The following is a 14,140-nucleotide window of genomic DNA, read 5'->3' on the forward strand; positions in this document are numbered from 1 at the left end:
GGAAAATATACAACATTTTTTGCCAAATAAGGTAGAACTCAAAGAGGCGTACACATATGCTGTCTCTGATACTTGGGATATTTATGCAATTGCATTTCAAGTTATAAAAAGAAAGATCTGTATGCATCAAAGTCAAATAAGTATTTTAGCTCAATTAAGAGAAACAAGTTTATTTTGTCAACTAATAGCATACATTTTCATATCAGCTATTATTACATATTTTAAAGTTTTCATTACCCCACGACCAACTATGAAATACCTGATGAAGCTAAATTTGTCTATTATTTCTAGCTTTTGCTCTGATGGGAAGATCTAATCTTTGATAAATATTATCATAAGGTTTTGGGACACTCAATTTAGGTTCATAAGTACCCAATTAAAAACATTATATGTATATGTCTTAGCAAAATTATTCATTATCTTAATTCCAATATGATAGGTTGATTGGTGTTCTAGCCAGTCTTTAGATGACTGAAATTTTGACTGGTAATACTTCTCCTGGTACCAGCTACCAATTTTTGAACATCTACACTATAAGAGATGCTACTCTAGGTGTTCACATTTATGATTTATAATTCTCAGACATGTTGTGAATGCTATGTAATATTATCCTTACTATATGAGAAGGACATGCAGTTCAAGGGTAATAGCTTGACCTATATTATAGAACTACCAAGTTACTGAGCTGGGATTGTAATGCAAGTGTGCATGGTTCCAAAGCATGTTATTTTTTATATTATGTTATGCTATCTGAGGCTTATTTAATTTTATTTTTATTTTAAAAATATTTTTAAACTATCTGAAGCTTAATCACAATTACTCATCATCTCTTACCATGGGCAAAATGAGTTCTTGAAACCAGTCACAGCTATTTATAGTGAACATTTACTACAAACATGAATGTGAAAAAGATCCCTGAAAAAATAATGATATTGCAGAATGTAATAAATAGTATTAATGCATAGTTGGGCCTTATAAATGCTACAAGTGAGTAATTAATTTTAACTTGCGTCTTCTAGCAAATCTTGTAAGAGAAGAAGGACTTGATAGGTTAATACAACTCCAACACATAAATGTAGGGACAAATGAGGGGAAAGGAGTCTAAGCAGAAGCAGTGAAGTTGAGAAACATTAGACTGAAAATCATGAATTTAGAACATAGTTTTGCTTTCCAGAAGTGGCATATAATTAGGATTTGTGTTAGTTGTAAGAGAAAATGGTAATACCCCAACAACCATAACATCCTTACTCTTTTCCTCTTTCTTCTGAAAATATTAAGTTGATGACTACATATTATAATTGACTAAAACTGTATATTCTATAATATATAACCTATTTTTATGCATACTTTAGGTTATGTTTATAATAAAATAGTCACCCAATTCTATATTTCAAAATTACTTTTATGGCTCATTGAGTGTTGTTATGAATGAAACTGCTTTACCAACTAGGTAAATTGACCTGATGACTGCAACTTCCCACATTGTAAGGAAGAACTAAGATTGGCAAGCAATAAAACCTGTGGAAGAATGTCTAAATACATGAATGTATTTATTAACTACTTCCTATATAAGTTCTCAGCTTTTAATGTACCATGTAGAGAATTACATTACATTATTTACATTACATTACATTACATTATTTATTTTACATGTTTGTTGTTCCCCCACAAATGTAATATTTTCTGAATACAATTCCATTTATTTTCCTTCATTAGATTACTAAGATCAAATGCTTTGTCATAGTTTCATCTTTTGAAAAAATACAAAATAGATATCTATTTCATAATTTCTTGTTACATTCAGAGAATATCCTTTAATTTGAAAACACATGGATAGTCACACTTCATATAAATATAAAATCCAGGGTCACCAGGATGGCATGGTTTATTAAGTGTCCAACTCTTGATTTTAGCTCAGGTCATCTTCTCATCATGGTTGCTGAGTTTGAGCCCTGCTTCAGGCTCTGCACTGACAGTGCAGAGTCAGCTTGGGATTCTTCCTCTCCCTCTCTCTCTGCCCTCCCCCCTGCTTGTACTCTTTCCCTGTCTCTCTCTCTAAATAAAAAATAAACTTAGAAAAAATAAATGAAATCCACACATAAATGATTATGAACTAAATGCATCTATTTTATGAGCACTATCTTATTTCAAAAATAGCATTTTTAACCAGGGATATATTAGTGTGGATAATGATAAAATTGTAGAGAACTGCATTTTAAAGAGGGAGATATATAAGTCATTTACAATTGTTAAAAGAAGTACAATTAATATCATAACAAAGAACCAAACAGAAACTCTGGAGCTCAGGGATACAATGAATAAAATTAAAAATGGTATGTAGAGGGGCTCCTGGGTGGCTCAGTCGGTTAAGCATCCGACTTCGGCTCAGGTCATGATCTCGTGGTTCGTGAGTTCAAGCCTCAGATGTGGCTTTGTGCTGACAGCTCAGTGCCTGGAGCCTGCTTCAGATCCTGTGTCTCCCTGTCTCTCTGCCCCTCCCCTGCTCTCTCTCTTTCTCTTTCAAAAATAAATATTAAAAAAAAATTTTAAATGCTATGTAGAGCAGATAAATTATTTGAAATTACCCATACTACCCAAAGCAATCTATAAATTCAAGTCAATGTCTATCAAAATCCCAATGGCATTTTTCACAGAACTAGAAAAAAATCCTAAAATGCATATGGAAGCATAAAAGACTCCAAGTAGCCAAAGTAATGTTAAGAAAGAAATGCAAATCTGGAAGTATCATGCTTTCTGATTTCAAACTATATTAGAAAGCTATAGTAATCAAAATAGTATGGTGTTGGCAAAAAAAATGACACAAAAATCAATGGAACAGAATAAAGGGCTCAGAAATAACCATATATATAAAGTCAACTAATCTTCAGTAAAGAGATCAAGAATACTCAGTGGGAAAGAATAGTATCTCTTCACTTAATGATGTTGGGAAAACTGGATATCCACATGCAAAAGAATGACATTTTCTCCTTATCTTATATCATACACAAAAACTCAACTCAAAATTGATTGAATTAAGAGCTGAAGTCATAAATTTTCTAGAAGAAAACATAGAGGACACTGTCCTTGACATTGGACAGGGTAATTTTTTGGATTTGGCACCAAAAGGACAAGTAACAAAAGCAAAAGCAGACAAGTGGGACTACATCAAACTAAAACGTTTCTGCTTTTTAGGAAAGGAAACAATAAAAAAGATGAAAGTGTGACCTGTGTAATGGGAGAAAATATTTGCAAACCATATACTGACTATGGGGTTAATATCCAAAATATATAAGGAACTCATACAACTCAACAAGAGAAATAATCCATTTAAAAAATAGGTAAGAACCTAAATAGACGTTTTTCCAAAAAACATATACAAAGGGCCAATAGGTGTGAAAGATGCTCCCCATATTGCCATTCATCATGGAGATACAAGTCAAACCACAATGTGAGATCACCTCCATCTGGCAGAGAGTGATTGCCAAAAAAATGAAGGATAAGTATTGGCAAAAAAAAAAAGGGACTGTTTTATACTGTTTCAGGCAATATAAATTTATCTAGCTATATGGAAAACAGTATAGAGGGTTCTCAAAAGCAAAAATAGAACTGTCATTAGATCCAACAATTCCACTTCTGGGAATACATCCAAAAGAAATATAATCACGATCCCAAAGTGATACTGCACTCCCATGCACATCTCAGCATTATTTACAGTAGCCAAGATACAGAAATAACCCACGTGTCCATCAATAGATGAATGGGTAGAGGAAATGTGATGTGTATGTATGTGCATATAAATATTTGTATGTATGTATACAAATACATATACATATACATATACCCATACATATATACACACACAATGGAATATCACTTAGCTTTAACAACATGGATGAACCTGGAAGACATTATGCTAAGTTAAATAACCTAGCCACAAATAGAAAATAGTACATGATCTCACTTATAAAGACAAATACTACATGATTTCAACTCATATGAATAGAATGGTGGTTACTGGGGCTGTAAGTGGGAGAAAACAGGAGCTGTTGTTCAGAGGGTACAAACTTTCAGTTATAAGATGAATACATTCTAAAGACCTAATGTACAGAACAGTGACTATAGTTAATAATTGTACTGTATGCTTGAAATTTGCTAAGAGTATAGATCTGAAGTGTTCTTGCTACAAACACATGAAAAGACTGGTTAACGATGTAAGTTGATAGATATGTTAATTAGATTAATTATGGCAAACATTTCACTATATAATTTTTATTTGTGAATTATATTTCAGTAAAGCTGGGAGGAAGAGAAGTATAACTAAGACTAATGCAATGGAAAATATCAAGGAAACCTAATAGTTCTGGAAACATCACTGAGAAATTTTAGAAAATGAACATGTCAATTAAATTAACTACTATGGGATTATTGTGGCAGTTTGATTATTCCATAGTTTTCTTAGTTGACACAAAGTGGCTTATACATTCTCTGTTTTTTTTTTTTCTATGAAATATGAAACAATGAAAAGAATAAAGTAATTAGTATGGAGATAAATACTAAAAATATTTCAATGTCACCATGTGAATAGGCTACTATCCCTACCCTAATGTTATCAGGAAAATACTGGAATCCAACTCTTTTTGCACTTCTGGTGCCAGAGGGATGGAGAATTAACACAGGACCTTTCATTTTGTCCTATATTGACCAGTTTTCTAGGGTACCTGGAATTTTCCCACTTAATGTCCAACTCCGATATTCAAAGGATTTTGAATTCAGTTTTTTTTTCTTTTTTTTTTTTTTCTAGTGGGAGTATTTTCTCTAAACTACTACTGAATTTTGGGGGAAAAACTTAAGTCTGTCTTATTAATTATATATATGTTTTGTTCAGTATACTAACTTATACCTTATATTTATATCAATTTGACTATTTGACAAGGACTGAGACTATAAAATTTTCTTCCTATTATGTTTAATTTTCTTTTGTATTGTTATTCATATATGTACACAAACACAGGTTTTGTTTTGTTTTGTTTTAAACCTTAGATACAGGGACTTGAGTTAACCATGTTCCTTAACTCAGCATAAATTCATGGAAATGTAAATCATTTTATTTTTTCCACATTCTCCGTGGTACCATTTTTCTCTCTCACCACACACATACTCTAGTATATTTGAATTCTATCCTTGGATATATATGCACCTTCATAAAATATTTAGTGCTATGCTTGTTTATTGGCATGTATGCATAGTTCCATTTTTATTTTCATAACTGCTGTGACTCTTTAGATTTCACTGTGTTCCTTACTCATCTTATCAAACTCCATGTTAGAAAATCTACATAGTTACTTAAGCATGTGTATATTTATAATTATAAATATAATAATTTGCCTTAGGATTCCCTAACTGAGCAATCAGTTGAAATAGAACTTCTTTTCTGAAATTTTAAACTATCTTTACCCTAACTTTAACTTCTGCTTCAATAATACTGAAATTTCTTTGGTTCCAGACCACTTGTCATGCTTTTCTTTCCATTCCATCATTTCCGTCTTCCTAAAAATCCTCCTTCCTTTTCTGTGTGTTTGAAAACTCTTCCTCTAAACACTGCTTCTTGGGGAACCTTGGGTGACTCAGTCAGTTGAGAGTCTGACTTCAGCTCATGTCATGATCTCGTGATCTCAAGGTTCATGGGTTCCAGCCCCATGTCAGGCTTTGCACTGACAGCACTGAGCCTTTGGATGCTCTGTCTTCCTCTCTCTCTGCCCTCCCCCATTTGCATTCTCTCTCTCTCTCTCAAATAAACATTAAAAAACTGTTTAAAAAATAAGCACTGCTTCTTTATCATTTAAGGCTGCATATATTATTAGTATATTAATTAAACAAATGAAATAAATTTAAGTGAAAATTTGCTTAAAACATACACACATACTCCCACCAATTTACAGAAACAGAGTCTTAAAAAGAATGCTGATAGATGGTTGATTCAAAGACAAAACTTTTTGCTCAAACGACTAAGTAATGTCCTTGACTTTGCACTGCCCCCAGCAGTCTCATCCTGAGACTATGACAACCACTTGGACTGTACTTCCTTAAGCACTGTTGTGATCAGGGAAGCCTGTCTTCCTCAGGCTGTATTTTAATAAAAGGAAGCTTCTTTCCAGGAACCCTCTATCAAATTGTTGATAGGTTAACTGACCAAATTTGCTTAGGCCTGCCCTTTTGTAAGTCAGTTACTGGCAAGGGAAAATGGGTTTACCAGGATTTGAATAGACTGTCCCGCACCCATAAGTTTTCCTTGAGGCACATGAGATAAGATCATGAGGGAAGCATATAGGAAAGAGTCAGGTTTCTATTACAAAAGGACAAAGCAGCATTTGCACACTGGGATGGAACAACATGGATACCACAAAGACTCGCTCCATACCTTCTTTAGGAAAAGTAAATATAAGTTCCTAATTCAGAGCTTTCATAGCACAAAAATATAAATATATGTGTAGCTATCACTATGGAAGATCAACACTTCTAAAAACTGAATGAATATTAAAGGGTAACTTTATTAGATTCAATTTCTTGAAAGTAAAGAAGGGACAATAATATTATCTGCCTTCTTGTGCAGCTATAATTTTTATCATAGTTATTAGCACATAATACTTGGTATCATTCTCAACCTGAGATGAATACTCAATAACACTATTATTAATATTGGTAACTACCCACTCTGAATGAGCATGAGCTCTCCAGTCTATCTTTTCCTGGTATGATTGAAGTTTTCTTTGGCCATAGAGCAACTTGAGTTTATGATCTTTGGCTAAAGTCAAAGTCTTAAAAAAATAAAAAAAAAAGCCTCTTTCATTCTTGATAATAAATCCTATTGTTATTACAGTTGCTTTTGAAACACACATTCACACCCACCCACCCACCCACACACACAGGCACCCTCCTCAGGGCAGAGATTATCAGAGACAGGTGAGATAGCAGGAGGATTTCTCAGAGATACTTGGCAATACCCTTGTTTTAACTTACTAAATATTCATCCTGCTTTTTCCTCCTCAGATCTCCCTCCTGTCTCACTATACTCAAATTTCCCTATTTATCTCTTTTTGATCATTCACATTTTATGCAAATTACTTATCAAGAGATATACCTTCATTGCCCCATCCTTCCAGTATTAGGCCTGACCATACTTTAAACAGATACCTAGGACCATGCTCTTTGTATTCATAATTCAGAAGTTTTATTAACTAATAAATTAAACATTTATCTGTGATTATTTGTCAGGCTATTTTCAACAAGACTCTGACTTTGTTCATAATGTTATTTGTTCCCTACCACATATTCAATAAATATTTGTTAAATGTGGTTTACTGGGTAAGATTCTCTACAGGTATTAAATTTATGAGACTTCTGTGTGGCCTAGAAGTAAAGAAGTCAATTTTTTAAATGGATATCAATCTTAGGCTAGAACTTCAGGTATTTCCAATGTAACTTTACTTTTCTATTAATGAACTTAATTTATAAAATGAGCTTTATTACATTCTATGATAGAAAAATATTACCCAATCAATAATGAAAAACTTAATCCATTATGTGTTTTTCCCATTCCAAATAGGTCTCCTTCATCCCCAGTAGATCCCATGATCTGGAGCTTAGGCAGTAACCCACAGTGAGGGTGAGCTTCTAGTTTACTTGGTGGGAATCATGTCACCCCACTGGCCCTGGTTGAGTCATCTCTGTCCCTATCGAGTGTCACAGGCCTTGCAGTATGGCTGGGCCTCCTTCTCCTCATCACAAGACTTTTCTAGACTTGGCTGTCAACACCATGTCCACACCTTTCTTGGGCAAACCTGAAACAAAATTCATTCACAGATGGCCACATAAATCCTAATGAAGCTTTCATAGGCCCCTGTGACTAAAGAGCTCTTGCTACTATCTCTGATCTACCACTTGTGAACCATGCCAGATGCCAGTGAATACAGTGAGGCTTGCCAACTCCTCAGGCTACATATGGAAAGTGAGGCTACATTAACAGTGTTGGTTAGAAGGGTTTGATTGCTAAAAGACAGTCATATACCTCAAATAAAAATACACACATGTATAATTATATACATAATTATAGAATTAAAGAAGCCAGGTGTGAGCTACAATTGTCCTCTTTCTTTAGGGCTGTACCAGACACACTTTTGCTCTAAGATCTGGGCCATTATATGTGCACAAAATACCTCAGAAATAGAGCCCATAATAGGAACTCAGCTGAGGCTCCTAATGGTCATGTAGACATATTCTACCTAGTCAGCCCCAAAGGCAAATGACTCCAGAGATCTCATTGAGACAAGGTGCAAATCATCAATCTCACTCTTATCAGTAAAACATGCTAACTATCCGATACAAACCATCTCCAAACTCCATAGACCCGTGGCTACCAAGCAACATCATTCATCAGTGTGCTTCTTGCCTTGATCAGGGTTCAGTGTCCTTTAGATAATTTAGCCAACAGTAGAGGCCAATTTCCGGGTGCTGCAATTAAATTCAGCACAAAGGCAGAGGTTGGATTTATTGGGGTAAACTCCAACATATACTCACACCTAGATGTGTGAGCTCTTCTATCTTCCAACAATAATCTATAAATATTTAAATCACTTGGGACTGTGTCAGTGTTCTGGCAGGAAAAGTTGGCACATTCAAATAGAGCAATTAAGGAGGGTTTAAAGAAGAGACTATTTTCAAATGATGGATTGTTCAACTAATACAGGATGTTGCTACTCCCCAGAACTAGAAACAACAATAAAATATTAGCAGCCCTAGCTCAGAGGAGCCAGGAAGGAAATAGATTTGGAAATAGGAAAAAGTAATTGCATGTAAAGGGTAACTAGTAGAAAGTCCCCCAGAAAAGGGACACAGATAACCAATGGTGATAAATGGCAAGAGAGGTCTAGGGAGGTGGGGAATACATACCCTGACTGTATTCTCTGTTTCAACTCTGATATTCTGCCAGAGGGCAAGGAAGTCACTCATACAGTCAATACTATGCAGACTCCTGGGACACAGAGCACATGTGTAGGCGAAGAATATATCTGGAGAGGAAAGAACAGAATATCCAGCATGGTGTTAGAAAAAGGTAAAAGCCAGGCTCTTACTTAATCATGCATTCTTGCAAATTCATGGTATTTTATGAAATATAATTTATGTTCAGTTTCCCTCAGGGATTAAAACCCAAAATTGCAGGATGTAACAACATGAAAGCACATACATTTTATACTCAGAATCATTTTTTCTGCTTTCCTAAGGCAGCATTTCATCCTGCACACAATAAGCTGGCTGGGGAAAGGGTATGGGGCAGAAGGGAATTACCAAAAGCATAAAACACATTGTGTTAATACACCAAAGTACCTTTTACTACTGCAATAATAATTCCTTTGATTTCTATGATCTCATTTTTAATTGATTTAAAAATATTTATATAAAGTTTGATATTTATATGTTTATCAAAATTTAGGCTAATCTTTTCTCTAACTGGGCAAAGAAGGATATCTAAGCTCCAAGATATTAAACCGCTCTCCTAAAATTCCACTTGCTTTGGTTGCTAAGCCATACCTAGAATCTACATCTCACTCTCTGATGCAGTTTTCTTTCTATCATGAAAACTGACCATATAGATTAGATTACTGATTTGAAGCAGTATGATTAATAAGTAAGCCAACAAAAATTGGCCACACTGTTTCCTCTAAGTTTCAACATGACACTGGGGCACAAATATTAGAAAAATACCTACAAAAATGATACCTTTTAAAGAATGAACTCATTCTCGGTGCACTACATTGTGCTTACCTATATTGGGTTAATGTTAAAAGTCAGAAGATTGATCATTTTAACTGTATTCCAAAAGCTCTAAATTAAAATATGTTGTATAATTACCATCTCACTTTTATAAATTGGATTTCCATAGAAACTAAAGATGAAATATTTCAAACTTGAAACTTGTCTGATTAAAGTACCCAAACAAAAGTCTATAGTATCCCTGCTTTTTGAGAGTCTGCTTTATGCCACTTTACTTTTATATTAGACCTATATTAGTAGCTGTTTTTGCTAACTGAAAGAAATCTGAAGAGCGTTTTTGCTTTCATGAAAAAAGTCAAAAAGCAAAAATAGCATTCAACACTTGCAGCATGCACCCTGAGCAGTAGGAATGGCCCCGCCAAGCTCCTTCCCCAGGAGCTCCACTCAGCACCTCAGCATCAAGCTACCATAGTTTTGAATTGTGTTGGTGAGAATCTGTCCTTTAGCTCAATTTACTTTGTGCATCTTTTAGCAAGATGTGTCTTGAGCTGTCAGAAAAGCCCAAGAGAAGTTATTTTTGGGGTCTGGAAATGCTCAAAAAATTCTCCATATAGATTAATGGTGACTGCTTCTTCACTTTACACAATTATGGCTTACAAAGCATTTTCTAGGAATGATCTACTTTTGGGTAGCAGCTAAAACTCGCATTTGGTCTTTCAAATTCATGTTTATAGTTGATCACAGATAAATTCTACATTACTATGTCTTGGAAAACATCTGAGTAGTCAACCAAATTTATACAGTACTAAAATAAATTTAAATGAGCTATGTTGTAATTACTGGTCCAAAAGCTGAATTATTGGGTGTGATGACTAATTTTCTGTGTCAGTTGGCTAGGTCATGCTACCCAGATATTTGGTCAAACATTAGTCTAGATGTTTCTGTGAAGATATTTTTTAGGTGAGATTGACATTTAAATAGGTAGCCTTTAAGTAATTTGGTTGGGCTCCATCCAATTGGTTAAAGGCCTTAACAGAAAAGAGACTGACCTCACTTGAGGAAGAAGGAATTCTGCCAGCAGACTGCCTTTGGGTTTGAACTGAGACATCAACTTTTCCCTGTGTTTCCATCTTGCCAGCCTATCCTGCAGATTTTGGACTTTTCACCTTCTATAGTCCTGTAAGCCAATTCCTTATAATGTATCTCTCTCTCTAATTCTCTCTCTCAGAATTACCAAATAACCCAGAAATTCTATTCCTAAATATATACCCCAAAGAACTAAAAACAGGAATTTAAATAGATGCTTGCTTGCATGCCAATACTCATTACAGTATTTCCAAAAATAGTCAAAAGCTGGAAATAATGCAAATACCAATTAAGAGATGAGTGAAAAAACAAAATATGGTTTATACATACCATGGAATCTTATTCAGCCATAAAAAGGAATAAAGTTCTGATACATGGCTGAATCTTGAAAACATTACATTAAATTAAATAAGCAAGATGCAAAGGGAAAATATTGTGACTCTTTAAAAATGTCAAGGTCAAAAAAATGTCAATGTCATGATAAATAATGAAAAACAGAAATTGTCATGGATTACAGACAACAAAAGTGAGATGCCAACTTAATGCAGTGTAGTAACCTGGATAGGAAGCTGGAAGAGAAATAAGATACTAATGGAAAAACTACTGAAATGTAAATAAAGTCCTAAGCTAGGTGAATAGTATCAATATTGGTTTCTTCATTCTGAAAACTGTATTATGGTCATGTAAGAAATTAACATCAAAGAAACTGGGTATGGGGTGTAGGGGAACTCTCTGTACTATCTTTGCAGTATTTTTATAAAAATAAAATAGGGTGGCCAATTTTATTTTTGCCAAAAACTAATCATCAGAGAAATGCAACTCAAAAATATATTTAGTCTAGGGGCTCTTGGGTGGCTCAGCTCAAAGTCCAACTTCGGCTCAGATCATTATCTCGCAGTTCATGAGTTCGAGCCCTGCGTTGGGCTCTGTGCTGACAGCTGAGAGCCTGGAGCCTGCTTCGGATTATGGGTCTCTGTCTCTCTCTGTCTGTCTTTGTGTGTCTCTCTCTCTAAAAAATAACTAAACATTTAAAAATATTATTTTAGTGGTGCCTGAATGGCTCAGTTGGTTAAGCATCTGACTTTGGTGCAGTTCGTGATCTCATGGTTTGTGAGTTCGAGGCCTGCATTGGACTTTGTGCTAACAGCTCAGAGCCTGCAGCCTACTTTGGATTCTGTGCCTTCCTCTCTCTCTCTGCCCCTCCCCTGCTCATGCTCTCTGTCTCTCTCAAAAATAAATAAACAAAAAATTTAAAAAATAATAATAAATAAAATTATTCTAAAATAGTTTGTTAAAAAATACATAGGAGGGGCGCCTGGGTGGCGCAGTCGGTTAAGCGTCCGACTTCAGCCAGGTCACGATCTCGCGGTCCGTGAGTTCGAGCCCCGCGTCAGGCTCTGGGCTGATGGCTCGGAGCCTGGAGCCTGTTTCCGATTCTGTGTCTCCCTCTCTCTCTGCCCCTCCCCCGTTCATGCTCTGTCTCTCTCTGTCCCAAAAATAAATAAAAAAAAAAAAAAAAAAAAAAAACGTTGAAAAAAAAAAATAAAAAATACATAGGAGAAATAAGTCAAACAGTGGGTCTGAACTCAAAATATATGGTAAAAAGAAATGTAAAACAAAACAAAAACAAACACAAACCATCAAACCAATTCATTTTTAAAAAGCTGGCTGGTAAAAAGTCCCTGTTTGAATTTAGAGAAAGCTCATTCTATAGGCCCTATAATCAAAGGCATCTATTATTCGTTTTCCCAGCTGGTAACAATAAAGAATAATTTTTCCGAAATCCCAAAACAGCATCCATGGAACTGTATCTCCTACAGATATTACAGTATTACAGGCACATACATTACAGATAATTTTGTTTTGGTATTTATCATTTCCTAGAAAAAAGTTTCACCACTTTGCACACATTAACTCATTTAATTCTCTTCACAAATCTATACATTAGACAATGTTATCATCCTCATTTTACAGATAAATAAGTCAGGACACTGAGATTAAGTGTTTTGTCTAAGATTATTTGTAGTAAATTGCAGAGTTAGAACTCAAAGCCAGGATTTATGACTTTAGAGTTCATCATCTTAATTGCCAAATTATAATGTCCCTGTACAATTAAGTGTATAACAACAGATACAGACAATTGTGCTATCAAATTCACAGTCTCTCTCTTATACTTTCTAAGCACCCTGACACTAAACTTAAAGTATTAGCTTTTCAAAATAAAAGGCAACTAAGTTGGTAAGGAAGAAGTAAAACTTTTCACCATTTGCAAATGAAATAACACTATATACAGAAAACCTTAAAACCTCAACCAAAAAACTACTAGAATTGGTAAGTGAATTCAGTAAGGGTGCAGGATACAAAATCACTATACAGAAATACACTACATTTGTGTACACTAATAATTAAAAAATAAAAAGAGAAATTAACAAAAAATCCCATTTACAACTGGAAAAAAATAATAAATTACCTATGAATAAACTCAACCAAGGAGGTGAAAGACCTGTACTCTGAAAACTGTAAAACACTGATGACAGAAATTGAAGATGACATAAACAAACGGAAAGATTTTGCATGCACTAATATTACTAAAATGTCCATACTACTCAAAATCTACTGGTTTAAGATAATCTCTATCAAAATACCAACAGCATTTTTCACGGAAACAAATAATCCTAAAATGTGTATGGAACCACAAAAGACCTTGAAGAACCAAAGCAATCATGAAAAAGAACAAAATTGAAGATGTCACAATCTCAGATTTCAAAATATACTAAAAAGTTGTAGTAATCTAAACAGTATGGTACTGGCATAAAAATAGACACATAGATCAAGAGAACAGAATAGAGACCCCAGAAACTAACCCATGATCATATGGTCAATTAATCTTTGACAAAGGAAGCAATAATATGCAATGTGTAAAAAAGATTTTTTTTCAACAAACGGTGCTGGGAAAACTGGACAGCTACATGCAAAAGGTTGAAACTGGATTCCTTTCTTATAGTAGATATGGAAATAAACTGAAAATGGATTAGAGACTTAAATGTGAGATATGAAACCATAAAAAAATCCTAAAAGAGAGCACAGCCAGTAATCTCTGACATTGGCCATAGCAACATTTTTCTAGATATGTCTCTTGAGGTAAAGGACATAAAAGTAAATTAAACTATTGGGACGACGTCGAAATAAAAAAAAAATTCTGCACATCAAAGGAAAGAGTCAACAAACATACAGAAGACCTACTGAATAGAAGATATTTGCAAATGACAAATCTGACAGTTAGTAT

The sequence above is a fragment of the Panthera leo genome, chromosome C2 (genome assembly GCF_018350215.1).
Source record: "Panthera leo isolate Ple1 chromosome C2, P.leo_Ple1_pat1.1, whole genome shotgun sequence".
NCBI classification, from domain to species: Eukaryota; Metazoa; Chordata; class Mammalia; order Carnivora; family Felidae; genus Panthera; species Panthera leo.